This window comes from Jaculus jaculus, chromosome 7 (assembly GCF_020740685.1).
Source record: "Jaculus jaculus isolate mJacJac1 chromosome 7, mJacJac1.mat.Y.cur, whole genome shotgun sequence".
Classification (NCBI taxonomy): Eukaryota; Metazoa; Chordata; class Mammalia; order Rodentia; family Dipodidae; genus Jaculus; species Jaculus jaculus.
Window position 1 is genome coordinate 120,444,323 of NC_059108.1, and position 24,742 is coordinate 120,469,064.

At 38.9% G+C, this 24,742-nt stretch overlaps 1 protein-coding gene and 2 pseudogenes across 5 annotated transcripts in view; all 3 read left to right on the top strand.

Annotated features, from left to right (window-relative positions):
* The window catches only part of Fut8 (fucosyltransferase 8), a 261,713-nt gene that overhangs the window by 212,177 nt on the left and 24,794 nt on the right, over positions 1–24,742 (top strand). The gene's annotated exons all lie outside the window — the stretch shown is intronic.
* Positions 5,597–5,709, top strand: LOC123462500 (annotated as a pseudogene).
* LOC123462136 lies at positions 6,594–8,193 on the top strand (annotated as a pseudogene).

Sequence of the window (24,742 nt, forward strand, 5' to 3'; positions counted from 1 at the left end):
AACTGTTTTCTCAAGTTACAATACTTGATGTAGAACAGAGAACCATGGCATTGGCAGAGTAACTTGAGTTCCTTTGCTTTTTTGCTTCCTTTGGGGGAAAAAATAGTTTATGCTTAACTCTATAGAAGTGTCATGAAGATTAACTGGGTAATTCTTTAAAATACTTTGAGGTGGGGAGTATGGTCTGGTACTATATATGTTCAGAGAGCTAGCTGTCCCTGCTAAACTAAACAGGATAATTATAAACATAAAACAAATTGATAAGGACTTTTGATTTAACCTTTATAAAATTTATTGAGCTATGTTTTGCTATTTGTGGTTCATGAAAGATCTTTATTTCAGGAATTTAAAATCCAATTATAACAATCATATGTTTTAGAAGAACTGTTAACTGCTTTGGACTATGATATTTCCTATATTTTTAGTTCCCAGTTGAGGTAGGAAAGTCTATGATAGTTTATTTATGGTTAGCATATGTGGAGGGAGCTTAAACTTTATCTATAACATAGCTGAGCTACTGATTGTAACTGAGTCTCCATCTTGAATATAACCACAGATATTTATTTTCATATTTATTTCACCCATGCTTTTTAAATTGGGTTATGAGTAAAGCTGGAAGAAGTGAGTCAAAAGTTTACAGATTGACTTGGAACATTTTCTTGGACTATCAGGTTTATTTACTGGTAGGTAAATTAATAAACAGGATATGTAATTGTATATAATGAAAATTTGGCAAAAGGTAAAACACTAAACTTTAGCCCATTGGTTTAGACATAATTCTTTTATTAATGTTGTTGTTGTTGTTATTATTATTATTTTGGTTTTTCAAGGTAAGGTCTCACTCTGGTCCAGGCTGGCCTGGAACTCACTATGTAGTCTCAGGGTGGCCTCAAACTCACGGTGATCCTCCTACCTCTGCCTCCCGAGTGCTGGGATTAAAGAAGTGCGCCACCACGCCTGGCTTCTTTATTTTTTAATTTGTAAGTAGAAAGGGGGACAAATGAGAGAGAATTATCATGCCAGGCCCTCCTGCCACTGCAAAGGAACTCCAGATACATGTGCCACTTTGTGCATCTGGCTTTACATAGGTAATGGGGAACCAAATCCAGACCATCAGGCTTTGCAAGAAAGTGCCTTTAACCAAGGAGCTATCTCCCCAGCACCAAGGCCAAGATTCTTCTTTGTTTTAATTTTTATTTATTTAATAGAGAGAGAGAGAGAGAGAATGGGCATGGCAGGGACTCTAGCTGCTTCAAATGAACTCCAGACACATGTGCCACTTTGTGCACCTGGCCTATGTGGGTTCTGTGGAATTGAACTTGGGTCCTTTGGCTTTGCAGGCAAGCACTTTAATCACTAAGCCATCTCTCTAGCCCCCAAGACCAAGATTCTTATTCCAAGTAGAATTTTAGCAAGAACTACCATTCTATACCTGCGTTATTTAGCTATTTGTCTTGAAGGAGACTCTGTGTGATAGCAAGGCCTCCACCTTCTTGTGTTGTTTATGATTGCTATGGATTTGATCAGAACACTTTAATGCAGGGAAAGAAATGAAACATACTTCTCCTTCACCCCCTTCTAAATTATCAAACAGTCCTCATCAAGCCATATAAGACACTTATATTAATTCATAGAATTTTTATTTATAAAATTTGATTGCTAAGAATGAATCTTTTTAGCAATGTACTTTGCCCTTTATAGATAAGCTTTTGGAAGGATGAGTTCAGAGATGAGAAGGTATGGTTTAAGAAAAAGCAATACAAGGCTGGAGAGATGGCTTAGCGGTTAAGTGCTTGCCTGTGAAGCCTAAGTACCCTGGTTCAAGGCTTGATTCCCCAGGACCTACGTTAGCCAGATGCACAAGGGGGTGCACGCATCTAAAGTTCGTTTGCAGTGGCTGGAGGCCCTGGCATGCCTTCCCCCCTCCACCTCTTTCTTCTCTGTCGCTCTCAAATAGATAAATAAAAAAATAAAATAAACAAAAAAGAAAGAAAAGCAATACGTAATTAACATTAAAGTCACTGTGAAGTAGAAACAATGTTATTAGAAAAGTTTTTGTAAATTTCCTAGAGTCTGTGTAGAACCTATCCAAGGCTGCTAGAGCTAGAAATAGAATCCAGATGTTCTTATTCCTGTGAGATGTCTGGGCCATATAGTCTACATAACTTTGTCAGGAAGTATGGGTGCTTGTATAAAGGTTAATATGCCTTTCATGTTTTGTTCCTTAAAGACCTGACTTAAATTAAATTATTGCAAATAAAGTCATGTTTTAAGCATTCAGGTAGATCCGTGTAAATATATCAAATATTGAAAAGGATTAGAGCTGAGTCTTTCACCTCTTCCTAAAGAGATGCTCTATTAAATATCAATCTAATGCAAGTAGCCTTTAAACTTAATATATGTTGTAGCTCTGGGAGAAAGAAAGTACAGATAGCAATACTGTAAATCAAATTCATTTCTCCAAAATATAAAACTTTAGTTACAAATGTTATTGTTATTTCTCAAAATGTTGATGTATAGCTTTATTTTAAGTACAGTTGCAGAAACTGGAGAGATGGCTCAGAGGTTAGTGCATTTACTATGCAAGTGTGAGGGACTGAAGGGACCTGAGGCCACTAGAGTATGAATTTCCAGATCCCACCTAAAGAGCTGGGTATGACCATGCATGCATGGAATCCTAGCCCTCAGGGGAACAGAGACCCAAGAATCATAAGAGCCTTGCAAGCTCAAAGCTTTCAAAACAGGAACAGGTGGAAGAGTGATGAGTGAACACCCAACATTCTGATCACTCCACTGTTGGTGAGTGACCCCCCTACCACAGGTGACCATATGTAGGGTGGCATATCACACCTCCACACACACAGCCACCGCCACCACACCACATTACAAACACACATGAGCAAAAAAAAAAAAAAAAAAAGTACAACTGCCAGAAAATGTATATTTAAATAACAGGCACTATTGCAGTCAGTTTCACATTGCTAGCAGAAAACAACCAACCAGAGAGCAGCTTATAGGGGAAAAAAAGGCCGGGGCTATTTTGGCTTGCAGATTTGAGGGGAAGCTCCATGATGGCAGGGGAAAACGATGGCATGAGCAGAGGGTGGACGTCACCTGGCAAACATCAGATGGACAACAAGAACAGGAGAGTATGCCAAACACTGGCAAAAGGAAGCTGGCTATAGCACCCATATGCCTACCCCCAACAATACACTGCCTCCAGGAGGCTTCAGTTCCCAAATTGCTATCATGTGAGGACCTATAATTCAGAACCCCTAAGTTTATGGGGGACACCTGAATCAAACCACTACAGGCACATTTATATTTATATTTTTTTAGTAAAAATGGATTTATGCCATAAACAAGGAAGTCCACTACTTATTCAGTACAAATTTAAGTATTTCTAGATGCTGTGGTGTACATAAAAGTAAGTAAGACTTAATGCTTACCAGTAATTCAGAAATTTACCATTGAATACACTAAGGCTAATATCTGTAACTCTTTAGCAGATCGAGTGTCATAAGAAAAAAATATAAAGTCCTATAAATCATCAGAGCATGGAGGAACTTTCTGGCTGAAGGAATCAGAGATGTCACTGGAAACATATGCTTAAGTGTGTATAGAATCAGCAAAGATATCATCTACAAGGACAGATTAATGTCATTAATTTTGAGCCAGAAGTTACTAGCTGTAACTTTGGAAAGTTAACTTCCCTGTTCTGTGTAACACACAGAGTTGTCATGGAGATGCACAGTGAAATATATGTTATAGTGCCTTATGTATTCTAAAGTATCCATATGCTATTACTACCACTTTAGTTTTTAAAGAACAAAATAATAATAACATAATTGTGTCATAGGATTTCAATATGACTTCTTTTGATAAATGTTAACAGCCAACGTTAACAACACTCACAGCTATTTGATGGATTTATTTTATTTATTTATTTATTTATTTGGTTTTTTGAGGTAGGGTCTCACTCTGGTCCAGGCTGACCTGGAATTAACTCTGTAGTCTCAGGGTGGCCTTGAACTCACAGCGATCCTCCTACCTCTGCCTCCCGAATTTGATGGATTTTTTAAAATACTTATTTATTTATGTACATAGCCTCTTGTTCTGCAAACTCCAGATATATGTGCCATTTTGTGTATCTGGCTTTACATGAGCATTGAGGAATTGAACCCAGGCCATAAGGCTTTGCAAGCAACCACCTTTAACCAGTAAGCCATCTCCTCAGCAGATATTTGATATATTTTTATAAAACTCATTTAGAAATGATAAAAGAAAGTCATGATAAAGGAACAACAGGAGAATGAAGATGAGCATCCTCTCAGCTCATCTCCCAAAGCCAGCATTAGCTCTTCACGCACCCCATCCACAGAGGCTCATGCTCCACTTCCCTGTAGAAAATCTACTATATCCTTTGGAAATGTCTAGCCATTAAGCCAAATTGGATAAAGAGTATGTTAAGCCGGGCGTGGTGGTGCACGCCTTTAATCCCAGCACTCGCAAGGCAGAGTTAGGAGGATCACTGTGAGTTTGAGGCCACCTGAGACCACATAGTGAATTTCAGGTCAGCCTGAGCTAGAATGAGACCCTACCTCGAAAAACAACAACAAAAAAGAATATGTTACCTCCATTTAAAAAGCATTATAGGGCTGGAAAGATGGCTTAGCGGTTAAGCGCTTGCCTATGAAGACTAAGGACCCTGGTTCAAGGCTCGATTCCCCAGGACCCATGTTAGCCAGATGCACAAGGGGGCGCATGCATCTGGAGTTCATTTGCAGTGGCTGGAGGCCCTGGCGTGCCCATTCTCTCTCTCTAGCTCCCTCTTCTCTCTCTGTTTGTTGCTCTCAAATAAATAAATAAAAAAATTTAAAAAGAACCAAACTTTAAAAAAAAGTATTATAATAACCTCGTTTCAGAGAAAAGATTGCTATTTTGTTTTCACATCTATCAAGTAAAGAAAATATAGTCTAAACTCTAAAATTCATGTGTCTACTGAAGAGAAATGAGATAATATCTATATGAAAATATTTGAAAAAATATTTTTAGGAGCTGGGGAGAGGCTCAGTGAATAAGAGCAGTTTCTTTACAAGCAAGAGGACCTGAGTTCCACTTTTAACACCCACATAAAAAATCTTGGCATGCCCAAACACACTTGTTACCCCAGTACTGAGTGGATCAACCATAGGATTGCTGGTTCACTGTCAGCCAGTCTAACCAAGCTCCAGATTCAGTGAGAGACCCTGTTTCAAGTCAGTAAGACTCAAGAGTGCCATTGCTCATCAACTGTGCATGTCCTTCTTGAGTCTGTGTATGCGGCATGCACATCTGCACACATATGTGCACACATCCTCACACACCAATTTAAAAAGTACAAATAGGCTGGCCAGATGGTTTAGCAGTTAAGGCATTTGCCTGCAAAGCCAAAGGATCCTGGTTCAATTCTCCAGGACCCACGTAAGCCAGATGCACAAGGTGGTGTATGCATCTGGAGGCCCTGGCACGCCCATTCATTCTCTCTCTCCCGCATTCTCTCAAATAAATAAATAAAATTTTAAAATACTGTTAAAATTTTCAAAGTAAAAATAGGGTGCTCGCTTCGGCAGTACACATACTCAAACTGGAATGTTACAGAGAAGATTAGCATGGCCGTGGCCCCTGCGCAAGGATAACACGCAAATTCGTGAAGTCTTCCATATTTTTTAAGCTTCACCAAATGCAGGTTCAATACTTATTTCATTCTTTCTAAATATGTATTTCTAGTACTTTTGTTTACTTTTGTTGATATTTTAAAAATATGGCATGATAACTTAAGGCAGAAGATAAGATTTCTTTCTTTTAAGTGATACCATAGGCAGTAAAGTAAAGCCAGTGATACTTTTTCTAGTTTCACCTTGGCTTATCTTAACAGGTTGGTAGAATATTTGTTGTAAGACATAACCTGTCTGTGATCTGAAGTGTTTAAGTATATAAGCTAGATTCCATATCAGTTCTTTTGTCACTCAAGTGTTCTAAAATACATACCTTGATGTTGAATAGAAGAAAAAGATAAAAATAGAGCTGGAGAGATGGCTTAGTGGTTAAGGTACTTGCTTGCAAAACCTGAGGACTCATGTTCGACTCCCCAGGTCATCCCACATCAGGCAGGCGCATTTGGTGGTGCAAGTGGCGAGGCCACACAGGCACACAGGGGCGCCTCTGGGGTTCAGTTACAGTGGCTGGAGGCCCTGGCATGCCAAGCCTCAAAACAAAAAAGTAAAAACGTTTTTCTAAAACCATGACAGCGTGATTTATAATAACATTGTACTAGAAATAATTTTCATGGTATCTTATCATGATGGACCTTATCACGATAGCACCTTACCTTTCTGTTTGTATTTGTTAGAATAATCCCAATAGAAAACTGCTTTAAGATTCTTGTTTCTAATGTTTACACTATTGATGCAAATAATTAAGTTTTGAAATACTCATTTAAAAGTACTTTATGGGCGGTGGCACATGCTTCCCCGGAGGGGATCCCTTGGTGACAGGTGATGCCAGCTCTCCTTCTCTGATGAGAGCCCGAGGTCAGAGCCTCCTCGCCCAGCATGAGGGTCACTCCAGAGGTTGAGAGTAGTGGGATGAAGTTTGCCGAGGAGCAGCTGCTGAAGCATGGATGGATTCATGGGAGAGGTCTGGGCCGGAAGAGAATGGCATCACTCAGGCCCTCAGGGTGACTCTGAAGCAAGACACTCACAGCGTGGGACACGACCCTGCTCAGGAGTTCACAGACCACCGGTGGAGTGACCTCTTCAACAGGACTGCAGCAGCTTGGTAGTAGACTCGGGGCAGTATGGAGGACAGATCTGCACCTTTCTAAGGAGACCGTCCAGCATGACCACGGTACCAGAAGTTTGGGAAGATGGCCACACTAGCCTCTGGCAGAGAGAAACCAAACAAAGCCTTGGAGAGCTGCAGTGCCAGTGACACCCAGGGACCCAAGCCTCCAAAGATCCTCACTGAGATGCTGCTCAGAGCTTGTGAAGGGAGAACAGCGCATAAGTAAGTAGGGCCGCCTGCGGGTAGACTCCACTTGTGCTGCATTTGAACCTGTAGGGCCTTCAGTTGTTTTTGGTTTGGGGAGGTAGGGTCTCTCTTGAGTCCAGACTAACTAGGAATTCTCTCGAGTCTCAGGGTGGCCTCCAACTCTCACAGTGTTCCTCCTACCTTGGTAGTCTCCAGATTGCTAGAATTAAAGGCATTGCCACCACACCCAGCCCTTTCAATTCTTTTGTCCCGGGGAAATAGTTCCTATTGATCCTTCCACACTTGGAGCCAGGTAGCTCCTGGCTTCCCACCCCAAACTTTCCTGCAGGCCTAAGATTAAGTCTGTTTCCCAGTAAGCTGGCTGACACAGATCATGTGTGTCTCAGGGCTGCCTGGGTTGGAATCATGATGAAGGCTAAGCTTGCTCACCTGGAGGCCCAGGAGCAAGCTTTCCTGGCTTGTTTCAAAGGCTAGGATCTAGGGGCCTCTGAACCACAGACTGAGAGCAAGCCCTCCACCCCCAGCAAAAAAAAAAAAAAAAAGAAAAAGAAAAGGAAAAGGAAGCATAAAGAGGAGAAAGAGGATGCAGCAAATGAAAAGAATACAGGTGAGGACTATCTAGAATCCACTGACCACACCTTTAGGAAAAGCAAGAAGAAAAGGCGACAAGAAAAAGTCTTAGGTGAGAGACCGAGAGCTCTAGAAGTGAGGAGGAAGAAGCTACAGGAGAACCAAAGACTAGACAGTGATCTGATAGGTCTCCCAGGAAAAAAAAGAAAAAGAAGAGGCAGTACCACGCAGAGGAGGAGATAGAGGTGTGTGGTAGAGAAAGGGGCGAGGAGGTGGCCAAGGATTCCAACAGCGGAGCAGGCATGGACGCCTGCAACAGGGGCAAGAAGTGGCAGTGTGGGGAGGACTCAAACTCACAGGAGGAAGAATGGAAGGATGGCCGAACCAAAGCAGAAAGAGCAGACAGAGAAAGCAAGAGTTAAAAAACAGTATGAGGAGGAGGTCTTGGACATAAGCAATGAAGACAACGGCAGGACTTGGGAGGGAGAGAATGATGGCAAGAAGAGAAGCAGGCCACACCCCACACCCAGAAGACAGTTGGTGTCCACAAGTGACCAGAGAGGCAAAAGGAAGAAACCAAAGAGGCACTGAAGGTGGGTCAGAGTGGGGCTCTGGCGTGACCTCTGTGAGGAGGCCCTCCTGAGGAAGAAACATCTCTGGAAAAGCAAACAAACCATGAGAAGCGCCTCAAGCATGCATCAGTTAAGGAGTGGATGTGGTTCCTTGTGGCCGTCCCACTGCCTCCACAAGCCCAGCAGCAAAGGGACAAGGTATGTTGGGGCTGCAGAGGGACACATCTGCACCTGGAGGAATTTTCCTGACGAAAGTAGCTCAAAGTCGGAAAGAATGTAAGAACCAAAAGAAGGGTAGGATACTTACAGCGTGCTCCTCCAGACACAAAATGGCCTGGATATCCATGACCTCACAGTGCCTGACACTACCTACACAAGACCATCATCATAGCAGGAATAGATCATGATATCAAAATAAAAGGGAGACTGATTGAGAGGGGATGGGGATATGATGGAGAGTAGAGTTTCAAAGGAAAAAGTGGAGGGAGGGAGGGAATTACCATGGGATATTGTTTACAATTATGGAGGTTGTCAATAAATTTTTTAAAGTACTTTATGGACTAATGTATAAATATCAGTTATATGAATATGATATATTCATATCAGTTACATGAATCTTGTTGAGTATCTTCATTTTATTTTTGTGTGTTTCCGACTAACTTGAACACACCTTACAACAAAGCTCATGAGCATTTGTAGAATTACAAATGACCCAAGGGAGAGATGGTTTAGCGGTTAAGCGCTTGTCTGTGAAGCCTGAGGACCCTGGTTCGAAGCTTGATTCTCTAGGACCCACATTAGCCAGATGCACAAGGGGGCATATGCATCTGGAGTTCATTTGCAGTGGCTGGAGGCCTTGGTGTGCCCATTCTCTCTCTATCTGCTTCTTTCTCTGTTGCTTTCAAATAAATAAACAAATTAATTAATTAATTAATAAAAATGACCAAAGGCCAATAATGCCTGGCATAATAAAGTTTACTCAAAAATAGATAACCTTCACTAAGGAAATTTAATTTATGCCAGGAATGTAGTCCAGCACTTGCCTAGCATACACAAGGCCATAACGCCCATCCCCAGCACCAGAAACAACCAGTGTCAGTTGCCATACTTAGGAGGCTGCAGTAAGAATATCTAGGTTTATGAGTTGTAGGTTAGCCTGAACTACTACATAGCTAGACTCCAAGGAAGGGAGGGAAGGAAAGAAAAAAAAGGAAAGAAGGAAGGACATTCATAGTTTAAAGACCTTCCTACAAGAAAATTTCAGGTCAAGATATCATCACTATTAACCTCTGTGTAAAATAAGGGGGAGACAACCCCAAGCTAGAAAGTTAAAGAAGGCATACCGCTCAACCTACAAGGCCTGCATTGCCTTCATCACCAGATTAGCTTGTCAGGATAAGGCGAGCTTCACCTTGGAAAAGCAACATGATTCACCAGATGAGCACACTTGATGTTGGGTTCCTTTTAAATATGCGGACCATGTAGGACAAATCAGTCCCCCAACTACATGGGCCCAAAGTTGGTTGGTTACTTGAGACACTGTGAGACAGATGCTACCGCTAACATTATGGTTCATTTGACTTTCTACAACCTTCACCTAGCCTCTTAGTCATTCCTGCATTTCATTCCAGCTAAGATGCTACAAAGACAAGGTTTTAAAAAAAAAAGAGAGACCCCCAAAGCCCAAGCATGGTGGCTCACACCTATAATCCCAGCACTCAAGAAGCTGATCACATGAGTTTGGGTTTGGGTTTGAGGCCACACAGGGCTACAGAGTGAGTTTTGGGTCCTGCTCCTCTAGATTAAGATTCTCTTCACTCGTCACCCCCCTCCCCCCCCACACACACACACAAACATATGCATGCACAAACTAATTACATTGCAAGATGCACTTTCCCCAACACTATTTAGAATATGACAGTTAATCAAATGTTTGAATTTTGATGCATTTTACGTTGAAGAAAATGATAAATTATCCGTGTTGAATGAAAATTATTCCAAACAACAAAAATAAAGGCAGATAAGCCATAAAGATTACCTAATTTTGTAGTTTGTGTAGACTGTCATCTATTCTTTGAGTAATAAATGTTATATCTGTGCAGATATCATTTTTAAAAGTCTTATAATAGCTGTAAGCTATTTCTTTTTCTGAATGTCTTTAATATTAATATGTAATCATCGAACTAATTAATGTGTGTATGGGAAAATAACTCTTCCCTGTTCTGCTGGGGATATATAATTTAAATGTTTCTCAGTTGATTAGATGAAATACCTTCTTTGAGCATTTTTCTTAGCCTGAAAAGAATATGCATTAGTAATAAATTGCAATTATTGCTTCAGTGTTCTATGTTGAGGAAAATATTTTGTTTAACATTGATTGTATATTCAAATGTATACCTAATAGCATTTTCACTTGTTTGACAAAAGACTAAGATGTTTTAGCATAACAACTATACTATGTACTTAACTATTTTATTTTTTAATTTATTTTTTATTAACAACTTCCATGATTGTAAATAATATCCCATTGTAGTGCCCTCCCTCCCCCCACTTTCTCCTTTGAAACTCTACTTTCCATCATATTCCCGCCCCCTCTCAATCAGTCTCTCTTTTATTTTGATGTCATCATCTTATCCTCCTATTATGATGGTCTTGTGTAGGTAGTGTCAGGCACTGTGAGGTCATGGATATCCAGTACATTCTTTCTGCCACCTCTTCTGCAATGGACCCCGAGCCTTGGAAGGTGTGATAGAGATATTGCAGTGCTGAGCACTCCTCTCACTTCTTCCCAGCACCATGATGCCTTCTGAGTCATCCCAACATCACAGCCATCTGAAAAGAGAAGCATTAATATATGAGTATGAACATTAAGAAAAGTGCCTACTGGGCAATTTGATGAGCATAGTATATACATTTAGCCAGATAGCAGCAGACGTTATACCCCTAGGGCTCATGATTACACTGTTGTAGGTTTTCAGTATCAGGGATGCATTCCCTCCCAAACTTATTTTATTCTTTGGTTTTTCAAGGTAGGGTTTCACTCTAGTCCAGGGTGACCTAGAATTCACTATAGAGTCTCAAGGTGGCCTTGAACTCATGGCGATCCTCTTAACCTGTCTCCTGAGTGCTGGGATTAAAGGCGTGTGCTACCACACCCTGCTCATGTCCTTAACTATTTACCAGTACATAGTCCTTTATATTTTAGTAACAGAATCGTCGGTGTTGTTGAGTAAACAGTAGTAGTCACAGGTGTGTATAAAAAGCACATGAGGCAGAGAAAAAACAAAAACCAGTTTTGCTTTAAAAATGTCACATTAAAGCCTAATTCTTTGTCTGCTAATATTTTTGAAAACACTTCCATAAATTGATACATTTGCCTTATCATTTCTTAAGATTGCCTTGCTGTTCTGACTCATTGAAATGAGCTGCCAGTGGGTCTTCAGGATATGCTAAACAAATGATTTTAAAAAATGGAAGAAAAAATCATTTAGGGTACATGTGAATACAATCTTTGAGTCATTCCTAGAAACAATCTACATCTTTGATGTAGTCATACCATTTTTTTAAAAAAAGGGTGGGGGAAAATAAATGGCTCTCAAAGCTACATTTTGATGGAGTTATGTACTATTGAGGGAATACTAACCTTTTAAAGTTGTTGCTTGGTAGGAAAGCATAGTATGTTAGGAAGTTATGTGTCTCAGTAGTTCAACTTACACTGATGCAATCCTAGTTTGCATTGGGATCACAAGGAAGAGCAGCAGACAAGGCTGTCCCGTCCGTGCTGCTTCATTCTTTCATTCTTCCTCTCTCTGGTTTGGCTGATGACTGCCAGAAGGAATCAGAAGAAAGCACAGGCTATTTCCTTAACTTTCCATTTTACAGTCTCTTGCATCAGTGGAATTGTGAGGCACTATATTTTCAGTCTTCCACACAGCATCTAATTTAATAAAGAGATCTGGACACAGTTTTCCCTCTCAGCACCTAGTAGAATTTCTTTTTCTCAAAGGTCATTCCATAGAGCTGGCTCCTCCATTAATCATAGGCTATGTAATTGTGATAAAGCAGTAAATATTCAAAGTTACTTTTCCTACATGTTGATTAGTCATTAAACCATGATACTGAAATGATAAGAGCTCCCAGTCCACCATGTGGCCCAGGCACCAGAAGAGACAGCCTTACATTTTTGTTGCACTCTGGTAAGCAGCTGTAACCACCAGCAAGCTTGCCCTTTTTCAGCAGCTGGCTTTACTTAGCATTTTAAGCAATCCCACGCTGTTTGCCTCTGGTGCCTGGCATTCTTCAATTAAAATTTTAAATGCATTCTTATCATCCCCTAGCACGCAGCTCACTTGTGCAATCCAAACTCTAGCCTGTGACACCTGTGCTTTAATCTGTTTTTTTTAAATAATACACTCAATATAATAAATCTCTCTGCCATGTACTGTGGAATAAATATACACACTCTCTTAGAATGGAACTACTGCTATGATAGGCTGCTAGGGTGGCCTTCAGTTAGTTGGTTGGGGCCTATTAATAAATATCAAATATTTACATCAAAGTTATTATTAACTTGGGAAAAGTTAATTTTAATAATTAATTTTTGTTTTCTTGAGGAGAATGCTTTATTTTTTTGTTTGTTTGTTTGTTTTTCAAGGTAAGGTCCTGCTTTAACCTAGGCCGACCTGGAATTAGTTTCAGGCTGGCCTCGAACTCACAGCAATTCTTGTACCTCAGTCTCCTGGGTCCTGGGATTAAAGGAGTATACCACCACACCCAGTGAGAGTGATTTTTGTCAAACTGAAAATACCATAAAGCACAAGTACAGAGAATTATCAGCTTGAGTTATTTTGAAACTTAAAAATCCATCATTTAGCAAAGAACAAGAACAAGATAATGTTGCATAAGGGTAAATCTTATGTTTCTATTTGTCTGAAAGGTAGAAGACTTTGAAAAAGCTATAATTCTACTTATATCAAATTATACCTTTATACCAATGTTGACTAGGAAATTTTTGGTTATGCAATTGAAAACATCTACATCAAAGGATAAATTAAATTCATTCAGACCAAACAAATTTCTTCCCTGGTTGAGAAATCTCAGGTAATCTATGACTTAAACTTTATTTGATGTAAGCTTTTTCTACTGGTAGCCTTATAACCAAACTCAAAAGGCCTTTGATTTTTAGTAGAACTTACTTACTTTCCTTCCTTCCTTCCTTCCTTCCTTCCTTCCTTCCTTCCTTCCTCCCTCCCTCCCTCCCTCCCTCCCTCCCTCCCTCCCTCCCTTTCTTTATTTCCTTAAGGTAGGGTCTCGCTCTAGCCCAGGCTGACCTGGAATTTTCTATGCAGTCTCAGGGTGGTTTCAAACTCACCATGATCCTCCTACCTTTGCCTCCCAAGTGCTGGGATAAAAGGCCTGTACCACCATGCCTGGCTCACTCTTATTTCTAGTTTGAAGTAAGTATGACTTTTATTAGTTGGTAGAGGTTTCATTGAAACCTTTTTCTGCCTAGCCTCATTTTTAACCAAAAGGGGGGAAGGAAGCCTTTTTCTATCCTTAATAACAATTACTGGAAAAATATCCTTGTTAATCTGTAGATTTTTGTTCTCTGTTAAAAAAAAAAAAATCCCAAAGGGCAGTGATGTTGTTTTTAATTATTAGAAGGCAAGAGAAGACATATTAAATTGTGTTTGCTGGACAACAATGTCAGAGACCAGAATTTCTTGGATTTGTTTTTTTCTGGATCATACTGTTGCTCTTGTGGTGCCAAGTTTAATCATTCCAGTTGATTTGTTTATAAATAAAAACTTAAAAAAGTATAGAGAGTATTAAAGAAAAAATAATGACATTACTTAAATACATAAATATGTGTGTATGTATGTATGTGTATACGTATTTATAGGAATTTTGGGATTCCTTGCTAATGCACCAGTATGATATGCCAACACATCAATAATTTTGTGATGTCCCTGGATTTTTGTTTTATAAATTCAACAAATGAAATCCACAGACCAGAGAATAAAGTTTAAAAAAAAATTTATAGCTTAATACTTTTAAGAGAGAACGCTTTAAGAGAAAGGGAGCTTAAGGGAAGGAAGAAAAACATAGCTCTTACCCAAGGAGGCAAATGGTTTCTAAGAAGCCTAGGACTTAAGAGAAGAAAGTGAGACAAAGCTCTTGCCCAGGGAGGCAAACAGTGGTTTGAGAAGCCTACCTCAAGACTCAGGCTTGGTTTTTTGTTTTTGTTTGTTTGTTTGTTATCTTAATGAAGCCCATGGGTGGGCAGGTGGTTTAGCCAGGCTAGTCCTGACCTTAGGTGTCTGGGTTCAGGATTTCTAGAAAAGGGTAATCTTCCCAGAAATCATAATTCTCTAGAAAGGACCTTCTCAGAAGGGAGTAGAAGGACTCCCTAAGGGGGTAGAGATAAGGAAAGGCCAGGTCCCTCTGATGTTTCTTGCCTGTAGTAAAGTGTAATGAAGCAGATTTTCCCCTTCAGGCCCAAGGACAACTCCTGGATTTAGCCAAGAAAAAACTATTCACTTTGGGACCTGAAACCCCTAAACTGCCTGCCTTAACATTCTTTTGAATCATTCTTAATATATTTTTAATTAGTAAACTTTATTTCTTAGAGCAGCTTTGGGGATACAGTAAAACAAAACAGTGGGCTAAAGAGATGGCTCAGTGATTAAAGGCACTTGCTTGTATAGCCTGATGGCCCTCAGCTTCAATTCTTCAGTATCTTCACACCCCCGCAAAAAAACCATAACAACAAATAGATGCACAAAGTGGCACATGTGTCTGGAGTTCATTTACAATGGCAGGAAGCCCTGGCTTGCCCATACTTATTCTCTTTTTGTTTGCTTTTCTCTCTCTCTCTCTTTCTCTCAAATTTATTTTATATAAAAAAGGAAAGAAAAGAAAAGTAAAAAGTTTATGAGACACACAAGCATGGCCTAATCTAGTGTCCTTTTTTATTAGTGTTTTTATTGCTGTGGTGCATTTGTAAGAATCAAAAAGCTGATATGTTGTTATTAACTCAGATCTGTTTACATTAGGAATTGCTATTCCTTTTACACATTTTTCTGGCTTTTGCTCACTGTACAGTCTTATGCATCTACTGTACGTGATCATGCAGAGTATTTTCACAGTCCTAAAATCCCATATTCCACCTATCATAACTCCCTCCTGCTCCTTGACTGCTGACAACCATGAATCATTTTTTTGTCTCCACAACTTCTCCTTTTCTGGAATGTTATATAGATGGAATCATCCATTCATTATATGACCTTTGCTGCTTGTCTAGCTTCTTTTTTAAAGGTTCCTGCACATCAGTTTGTGATTAGATAGATCATTTCCTTTACTGCTGAATGGTACACTATAGTATGGATATGTCACAGTTTGGTTATATATTTGCCTCCTAAAGAACATTTGAGATGCTCCCAATTTTTAAAATTATGAGTAAAGGTAGCATATTTGTGAGCAGATTTTTTATAGGGAGACATTTCACCACACTTGGGTAAGTACTTTGGAGTAAAGTTGCTGGATCACATGATAAAGACTGTATTCAGCTTTGCAAGAAACTGCTTTTCCAAAGTGGCTATCTTTGTCTTCTCAGGCTGCTAACTAATAACAAAATACCATAAACTGGGTGGTTTGACCAACCCACAATTCTAGAGGCTGGAAAGTCCAAACCAAAATGCCAGCAGATTCATTTCTTAGTGGAAGTTCTTTCTCAAGCTTGAAGTCACATCCTCACTTTCTCACTGCCTACTTACATGGTAGAAAAGGGAGTTCTCATGTTTCCATCTCATCTTATAAAACTCGTAATCCTCTGTGTTAGCTTATATTAGTAAGGTTCTCTAGAGGAACACAACTACTAAAATATGTGTATATATTTAAAAGGGGATGTGTTGGATTGGCTTACACTATAGGATGGGGTAACCAATAATGGCAGTCTGCACATGGAAAAGAGTCGGGCGTTTCGGCAGTGCCAGCGCCATGCTGAAGGCCAAGAAGCTCCTTGGAGAATGATCAAAAGGCCAGAGAAACCAGAATCTGATATCAGCAGGCATTCCTGCACAAATAGAATCTTCTGCTTATTTTATGATTCCATTTTTTTCTGTAGTCTTAAAATACCAGTTCTACTGTCTCTGCCTCCAGAGTTCTGGGATTACAAACTGGCATTTACAAGGGTGCTTGCTGTGTATTTGAACTGTAGTCCTCACACTTACATGGTAAGTGCTCCATCCACTGAACTATAACCCAGCCTTGGATTTGTTTTGTTTTGTTCTTAAGTGTATATTCCTTGGTAATTTGAGATTAGTAGATTTGAAGTTTTGCGTCTTTCTTTAATTTTAGAAAATCCTCAGGATTATAATTTCAAATAGTCTCTTTTCTGCTGTTTCCATTATATGCATATTCACCTTTTTAATTGTTTTGTAGTTTTTTGATACTCTTTTCTGTATTTTGAGACAAAGTCTCATTATGTGTCAATCCTGTCAAGTTTCCAAATGCTGGGGTTACAGGCACAGTCACTATGCTCAGTGTGATTCTTAAATAAGCTTTTGCATCCTCTTCATTCTTTTTTCTTTTACTATTCAGTTTTGTAAGTTTATGTTGTTACATATTTAAGCTAATTTTTATTTAGTCATGTCTAGTCTAATCTAAACCACTAATGAAACCATTAAAGACTTTTCAGCATTTCTTTCTGTTACAGAGCATTCGTTTTCTTGCATTCCTTTTGATTATTTAATCTCCACTTATATTACTCATCTGCTCTTGAATGTTGTCCACTTTTCACAGTAAACTTAGTAGTATATGAATCAAAGTGATTTTAAATTCCTAAATTGATGACTACAAAATCTCTTATCAGAGTCAGGTTCTTTGTCTCAGAGTACTTTTTTTTTTTTTTTTTTTTTTTTTACCTTTTACCATGCCTTTTAAGTTTTTGCTGAAAGCCAGGTCTCATGTAGATCACAAAGAGCTAAACAAAAAGCAGTGCAAAAGGCAGTCCTTTCGTGTAAGGTTTTGTATTTCTTTGGCTAGGAGTCAGGCAGTGTTTACTGTTCCCTACAGCTGTGGGCTCACATGCCAAAGTTTCTACTAGTGACCTTGTTTTTCTTTACTGTCAAAAATGATTGTTTTAAGCTGGGTGTGGTGGCGCACACCTTTAATCCCAGCACTTGGGAGGCAGAGGTAGGAGGATCACCCTGAGTTCAAGGCCATGCTGGGACTAGTAAATTGGAGGTCATCCTGAGCTAGAGTGAGACCCTACCTTGAAAAACCAAAAAAAAAAAAAAAAAAAAAAAAGATTTTTTTTATCATTATCATTAACTCATATTTAGAAGCTGTGTAAAATTTAAAAGAACACCTGATATAGTCATATGATATGATAGAAAAAAACTCATAGTTTTACAACACACATTAGCTAACTTAATGATATGCATTTTATTCTGTTGTCCCACAGCTCACATATCCATCCAACTGTTGTAAAACAACTTATTTCCGCAAATTTTCCAATTGTGAACAAATCAGTTGTAATTATCTAAACACAGGTATTTGTGTGGCAGTAAGTTTTAGCTGGGTTTGCTAAGTATTGAGGGTCCTGATACTGCATCCTATGGTACTGATATGGGTGGCTTGTGCAACTCTGCCAAGAGATCACCAAACATGCTGTGTTGCTAGTGACTTTGTTTTTAATCTTCCCGGTTGTACTTAACTTCGAAGCTCTTTTCAGCTGTAATTTTTTGTCAGTATTCTTCAGTGCTGTTGGTGTAGAAGTATGTTGGAAAGGGGAAAGGCAGTGTCCTATGGCACTATGATTAGTTCTCAATTCTTTATATTTTATGTGTGTGTTTACACATGGTTGTAGGTGTAGACCAGAGACAGCCTTGGGTGTTGTTTCTCAGAAATACCATATATCATTTTTTTTTGAGACAGGGTCTGTCATTGAGCTGGAGGTCACAATTAGGCTAGACTACCCAGCCAGAGAGCCCCAGGGATCTTCCTGTCTCTGAGATTACAAGTGTATATCACCACTCCTAGACTTTCTTGTTTGGTTACTGGATACTGAACTCAGTCCGCATGCCTGTATGGCATACACTTTACCAAATGAGCTAACTGTCCAGCCCAGTTGTCAGTGCTTTAATGGGCCTCACTTTGGTATTTTTTTTCCCTCAGGTAGGTCAGGTATTGGAAAAACCCTAGTAATCAGGCATTTTTAAGCAGAACAGAGAACTCTGTTAAGTATAAATTGAGCTAATATATGAAAATGTTTGGAACTGAAAAAAGTACAGTATATTTTATTATAATGATAGTAATGATCACAAATAGCAATAAAAGGAATATGAAATAAAATTTAATTACAATGTTCCATTTATTTTTATGTTTTCTGCTATATATAGAAATATTTAAAGAAAGATTCTTACAAACAAATTTCATTATATACTTCAAGTTAATACACAATGGGAAACTCACAAAATCCTGAATGGAGGGACAACAGATACTGTTCAAGCAATAATATGTGACTAGGATAATTTCATATGGCTCTAAGCTTCATGTAAAAATTAACCGTAGCATAGCTAATACTACTTAATAAATTAAAATACATTTTTGTAGTGCTTATTGCTTTTATAGACTTTCCAGTAAACTGTTACACAGTGACATAATAACCAAATTAACAAAACAAGAATAACATGTCTTTTCTTGTTATGTATTAATTATGTAGTATTTTATGGCTGATGGAGCTTAAATAGTATGTGAGCAATGAGAAAAATAGAGATGTCCATGTAGCTTTTTAAGTATTTATATATACGCTTGTCTAGGTATTTGAGGTCTTAACTGTTGTCTAACAAACTAATGAAGTTATAGAGTTATAAACTGTATAGTATTGACTGTTTTGCATTTTATGTTATATATTTTTATGTATTTATGAGAAAGAAAGAGGTAGACAGAGCCAGATGTGGTGGCACATTTTTATGCCTTTAATCCCAGCACTCAGGAGGCAGATTTAGGAGGATTGTTGTGAGTTCAAGGCTACCCTGAGACTACATAGTGAATTTCAGGTTAGCTGGGCTAGAGGGAGATTGTATCTCAAAACAAAACAAAAGAATAAATAAAAAAGAGGCAGAGGGAGTGAGTATGGGTGAGCCAGGCCCTCCTGCCCCCTACAAACAAACTCCAGATGCATTTGCTACTTTATGCATCTGGTTGTACGTGGATACTGGGGAATTGAACCAGGCAGGTCAGGCAGGCTTTGTTTGTATGCAAGCACCTTTAGCTGCTGAGCCATCTTTCTAGCCCCTGTTTTGTTGTTTAAAACCAGTAAAACTGACAATATTCACTCACAGATATCGAAACTTTCCTGTAACACTGAGATTGTGATACTGGACTTACTCTTTAATGATAAATCAGAGAGGACTAAGTATACTACTTTATATAATTAAATTCATTCACTCCCCTCAGCATGTATTTTGTGCTTTGTATGTGCCTGGGATAGTGGTCGTTGTTGAGACGGCAAAGAACAACTAGCTCATTGAGGAAGAGCAGAGCATGTGGGAGGAATAGACTCTGGACTCTCATCTTTGCAGTTTGAGAGGATGGGAGCATGGTATAGTGGCTTAGAGATCTACCAGGTAAGACTTCGTGGCCTATTAATAATTGCATGGGAAATGTAAAATATCAAATTAGATAATCTATTTAAAGCAATAACTAACTACAAATTACTTCCCACTCCTCCTTCCATTTTCCATACCTTCTAACTTAAAAGTTTCATGCATTCTACTTTATAGTTCTTCTTAGTCATGTGTGGATAGCCCTTGTCTTTCTCTTGCTAAGTTAGTAAATTTTCAAGTATTGTCAAGCTATGCCAATGGAAGCTTATTGCTTTGAAAGGATTAACTCTCCTTCTAGAGTTGTTACATAGCTCAGAAGAGAAGGGGAGTAAAGTGACGTAAGCCACATCTGTAACAGCTGTAGCATTAGTTATAACTTAGAAAATAAGACCATGCCCAACAGCCAAACTTCTTTTTACCACAGTGAAAGCAGAGGCATCTGGGAAAGCATATATATTCTGTAGTGTGAGAAGGCAGCAAAATGGGAATGACTACTGCAGTTACTGGTACTTTGTAGACTGAAGTGATTGACAGTGCTGGACGTGTGCTGCTCCTTGTGTTAGTAGGCGAAGAAGTATATCTTCTTGATCACTTGAGCACTTTGTATAGAACCAAAGCACAGTGCAATGCTAAGTAAGTTATCTCTCCTGGCCGATGCCACAAAATTCTTAACTGTTTATGTTATTGTTTCCCTCTTTGACATACATTTTTTATTTTCTTGCCTCACAGTGCAGTCAAAATGTCTACTTATAATTCCTCTACTTATAAAAAGCATGGCCTTTATCATCAGGACACCGTAATTTAAATTGGGCCTTTCTAATTTAACATAATCACATGATAACTTTGTAGAAAAAAATTATTGAGAGTCTTAAACTCAACATGACAGATCCCATTACTAATCCTCCAAGTATGTTAATCAGAGAGGCTGCTGTAAAATTCCCTAAAGCATTAAGGACTCCAGCATGCCAGCTGACATCGTCAAGCTATGAGATCCTGATGACACCTGCTTACTCTGGTCACCTCTCAGGGATTCTCAGTGAACAAGTCTGTTTCCTGTAGTTCCTTCCCCTTAGCGATTCATTGAAGGAGATATGACAAATGCAAACGCATAAAGAATCGTTTCCTGTGAGGGAATATGGGAAAGGGAGGAGGGAAGTTGATTCTCAGGTACACTCCCATTGTTTCATTTGTTCCTCTGTTTTCTTATCCTGCCAATGAAAGAAGCTGTCCTAGGATCTTTCAGATCCTTTAAGCTAGAAGGAGGTTCCAAATTTGGAGAAAGTATGAACTCACTAAAAATTATATGTAGAACAAACAAGGGCTAGAGAAAGCACTTGTCTGCAAAACCTAAGGGCCCCAGTTCAAACACATAAGGTGGCTTATTCATCTGGAGTTCATTTGCAGTTGCTGGAGGCCCTGGTGTGCCCATTTCCCCCCCCCCCTCTCTCTCTCTCCCCCTCCCTCCCTCCCTCTCTCTCTCTCTCTCTCTCTCTTTCTCTTCTCTCTCTCTCTTATCTCTCTCTCTCCAAATAAATAAATAAATAAATATTTTTTAAAATAGAACAAACATTTCTAAACTGCTAGCCATGGATTCACAGGACATTATGAATCATCACAGAATCTCTTGACAGTTTCTCTTTTATAAACAAGCTCCTTATAAACTACAGCTCCTTGGGAATGATATATAATTGTCTACCTATCTGTAAAATTGCTAAAGTTAGTTCCAAAATTCAGAATGACCACAGGGAGCTTCTGTTTAGTGGCATCATCAAACAAACTTTTGGTTTTTCTTTTGATATTGTCCTGCTCATAAGCTATATAACTTGCTAAGGAAATATATATTTTCTATTAGATATTTTCTTTTAGTCTCCTATCGAGAGTTTGCCAGATTATCACTGAAGTCTGTGAATCCTGAGTGTAGTTGGTTGCAAGGCATTTCTATAACTAGTAAAAGTAGCAAGCGCCTGATAAGAATGCAGCCACTCATTCCAGACTGTGGTATGCTAAATCTTAAGGATATTGCTAACACTGCACTGTTTCTTATGATTGAATTCAGAATGTTTCACTGGATTGGTTGAGGCCTTCATGTGGGGAGTAATAATAGTCTTTGAGTTGCTGCTTAAGTAGAGCAGTGATAGAATTCATATGGCAGGTGACAGTTGTTCATTTTTATTCAAGAAGAGGTCTATATCAGCTGCAGTAGTTGTAAAACAAAAGTAGTCAAATGTTGACTTGCTGTTAGCATATCTTCTGTATTTGAAATGAGAACAGATCTCTGCCATTAAACAAGGATATATATTTTTTGGTGTTACTGTTATAATGAGCAAGAAGAGATAGGAAAATTTTTGTTCAGTTTTGGTTTACTTTATTTTTAATGGACATATTTATATCCAAAGCAAATCAAAGAGAGGTCCCTCATGAACTAAGAGGTTGATAGTCTTGATTTCCTCTTCTGCTTGGTTTTTCTATTAGTTCTCAGATAATTTAGTAAGAATCTAATCAGTCACTGGGGCTGGAGAGATGGCTTAGTGGTTAAGGCACTTGCCTGCAAAGCCTAAGGATCAAGGTTTAATTACACAGAACCCGCATAAGCCAGATGCACATGGTGGCACATGCATCTGAAGTTCATTTGCAGAGGCCCTAGTGTGCCCATTTTTTATCTCTCTCTCAAATAAATAAATGTATAAAATTTATTTTAAAATACAGAATTTAATCAGTCATATTTATTCATATACTGATAAAGAAAATAAAAATCTCACAAGCTCAGATAGTCTTTGAAAACAGAAGTTAAGGATACAAACTTGCTATAATGTACACAGAAAGAATTATTGGTTTAGATAGCTAGCTGCTATTCTGTGTTTCGGAACAGTTTTGGTCAAGTCTGGTAGTGATAACACCTTTCTGAAAGTTCAGATAGCCAGGAGTCCCTACTTTGTATCTGATCATTTGTTCAACATTTGGAAAAGATAAAAGCCATGCATTGTTCTGTTGCCAGTAGTAAACAGTATGAATAAGACATGCTTCAGGCAGAAAGCACTCACTGAAATAAGAGCACTGTCATGTATTTTTCAGAGGACATATTTTGGCACATAGACCTCCTGGACCAAACTGTAGTTAGCTATGTAAGAATTTTTCAGCAAAACTTACCCCAAGATAAAGCAATAATTATTTTAATAAGAATTACTGTGTTAGGTATTATATTTAGTTTTCTATACACACCATCTCATTTCGTTTTTAAAACAACTTGACCTGGGCATAGTCATGCACGCCTTTAATCCCAGCACTTGGGAGGCAGAGGTAGGAGGATCACCATGAGTTTGAGGCCACCCTGAGACTACATAGTGAATTTGAGGTCAGCCTGGGGTATAGCAAAACCCTTACTTTGAGAAATAAAACATAAACTTGATAAGGAAGGTACTATTAGAAATCTCATTTTATAAATAAGTAAAGTAATAATACTAATGTCATTTTCCAGATGAAGAAACAACAATGAACTTAAATATAATTTATTCTTGCCTGTTGTGGTGGTACACGGATTTAATCCCAGCACGCAGGAGGCCAAGGTAGAAGGATTGAGTTTGAAGGCAACCTAAGACTACATAGTGAATTCCAGGTCAGCCTGAGCTAGAGCAAGATCCTACCTTGAAAATACCCCCCACCCAAATTATAACTTATTCCAGGTGATACAACTGATACGTGATGAGGGATTTGAACACAAGCATTTGTGGTGCTAAAGCGTATACCCTTAGTATTACCGACAAGGAGCTGCAAGAGCCAACTTTTGCCTCAGTATATTTTGCTTGGTGTCTCCCTATTCCAGAATACCGTAAGTCTGAACTTGACATAGTCATTAGAGTGGCTGTTGAATGGGATAGCAGCTGTAACCATTCAAAGTAACTCTTAGGAATGAGGCAGGTTAGAAAACCAGGGAAAATTAAGGTGACATAAGAAAGAAAGAAAAGAAGTCCATCACTGACTAAGAATTCTGATCTAACTAGGGGGAAAGTTACAGAAATTTTCTATATAAAGACAGTACTCATTTTTCTAAGGGGTATCTCAAACAAGAGTGTCAGATAGGAAATGAAACATGCTGGCTTAGGGCCTACACATGTGAGATTGAGAGTTTACCTTTATCAGCACTCTTCTCTCATTCTTAGACCTGACAGTGTACCTCCTCACAAGTTCACTTATAGAAGGGGGCTTATTAAGATAAGCAAAGTAAGTAAACCAGCTAATATTTGTACTTAAGTGTTCAACTTTGCTTAGTCTTTGAACCTGGTTGTAAAATTGCATCCTTTGAGTAGTATTACCTCAAATACCATGTGTGTGTGTGTGTGTGTGTGTGTGTGTGTGTGTGTGTGTGTGTGTGTTTGTGTAGATTCCTCCTCCCCAGCCCCGTGCTTCAATCTAAATGTGCATTATCTCCTAGTGTGTAAATCCGACTTTGATTCCTCATGACTTGCCCTGAAATTCTTTTCTAGTATATAAAATCAAGATCTGGGCCAAACTTGAGTGGAGGGCCCTTACAGAGAATCATCAGGCAGCGATAGCCAGCAGCATCGGGCTGCATCTCCCATTGTGGTAACCAGAAGAGAATATTAAAACCCCATTCTCCTCCTCTCTGTCTATGTGAACAATGAAAAAAAGCCTGTTTGGGAGGATTGCTATTTCAAAGTCACCAAAAAGATGGCAATAATCCCTTCTTCTCAAGCAAAGTGGATCTTCCAGCTTACTAGGGAATTTTTTCCAACTCTTCTCTGACCTTTTTGTTTTGACCATTCAGAGTTTTATGGATTATGACTTCAGGAAGGCTCCCCTCCTAAGTTCTGTTTATCTCTAGAGTCAGTGCCATCAGTTACAAATTATCAGCCGAAGAAAGATGACAGATAGTGCAGTAGACTCTCATAGGCTGGAACCCCCAAATCATTCCATCCTTGAAATATTTTTCTTCATTTT